Here is a 1,812-nt window from a genome sequence, read left to right as displayed (position 1 = left end):
CACCAAGAACACCAAGAACAAAAAGAACAACGAGAACAACGAGAACAACAAGAACAACCAGAACAGCAAGAAGAACAACAAGAACAACAAGAAAACAACAAGAACAACAAGAACAACAAGAACAACAAGATCAACAATAACAACAAGAACAACAAGAACAACAAGAACAACATGAACAACAAGAACAACAAGAACAACAAGAACAACAAGAACAACAAGAACAACAAGATCAACAACAACATGAACAACAAGAACATCAACAACCAGAACAACAAGAACAACAACAGCAACAAGAGCAACAAAAGCAACAAGAGCAACAAGAACGACAAGAACAATAAGAACAACAAGATCAACAAGAGCAACAAGAGCAACAAGAACAACAAGAACAACAAGAACAACAAGAACAAGAACAGCAAGAAAAACAACAAAAACAACAACAAAAATAAGAACAACAACAACAACAAGAACAACAACATGAACAACCGGAACAACAAGAACAACAAGAACAACCAGAACAACAACAACAAGAACAACTAGAACAACAACAACAAGAACAACAAGAACAACAAGAACAACAAGAACAACTAGAACAACAAGGACAACAAGACAACATGAACAGCAAGAACAACAAGAACAACAAGAACAACCGGAACAACAAGAACAACAAGAACAACCAGAACAACGACAACAAGGACAACTAGAACAACAACAAGAAGAACAACAAGAACAACAAGAACAACAAGAACAAAAAGAACAACAAGAACAACGAGAACAACGAGAACAACGAGAACAACGAGAACAACAACAAGAACAACAACAACAACAACAACTAAAACAACAAGAACAACGAGAACACCAAGAACAACAAGAACAACAAGAACAACAAGAACATCAAGAACAACAACAACATGAACAACAAGAACATCAACAACCAGAACAACAAGAACAACAACAGCAACAAGAGCAACAAGAGCAACAAGAGCAACAAGAGCAACAAGAGCAACAAGAGCAACGAGAACAACGAGAACAACGAGAACAACGAGAACAACGAGAACAACGAGAACAACAACAACAAGGACAACTAGAACCACAACAAGAGGAACAACAAGAACAACATGAACAACAAGAACAATAAGAACAACAAGAACAACAAGAACAACAAGAACAACAAGAACAACAAGAACAACAAGAACAACAAGAACAACAAGAACAATAAGAACAACAAGAACAACAAGAACAACAACAAGATCAACAAGAACAAGTACAACAAGATCAACAAGAACAACAAGAACAAGTACAACAAGATCAACAAGAACAACAGCAACATGAACAACAAGAAAAACAAGAACAACAAGAACAACAAGAACAACAAGAACAACAAGAACAACAAGAACAACAAGAACAACATGACCAGCAAGAACAACAAGAACAACAAGAACAAGAACAGCAAGAAAAACAACAACAACGACAACAAAAATAAGAACAACAACAACAACAAGAACAACAACATGAACAACCGGAACAACAAGAACACCAAGAACAACCAGAACAACAAGAACAACAAGAACAACAAGAACAACAAGAACAACAACAGCAACAAGAGCAACAAAAGCAACAAGAGCAACAAGAACGACAAGAACAATAAGAACAACAAGATCAACAAGAACAACAAGAACAACAAGAACAACAAGAACAAGAACAGCAAGAAAAACAACAAAAACAACAACAAAAATAAGAACAACAACAACAACAAGAACAACAACATGAACAACCGGAACAACAAGAACAACAAGAACAACCAGAACAACAACA

Source organism: Megalopta genalis, unplaced genomic scaffold, assembly GCF_051020955.1.
Source record: "Megalopta genalis isolate 19385.01 unplaced genomic scaffold, iyMegGena1_principal scaffold0035, whole genome shotgun sequence".
Taxonomy (NCBI): Eukaryota; Metazoa; Arthropoda; class Insecta; order Hymenoptera; family Halictidae; genus Megalopta; species Megalopta genalis.
The sequence above is the reverse complement of the archived record's forward strand: the minus strand, read 5'-3'. Positions refer to the sequence as shown.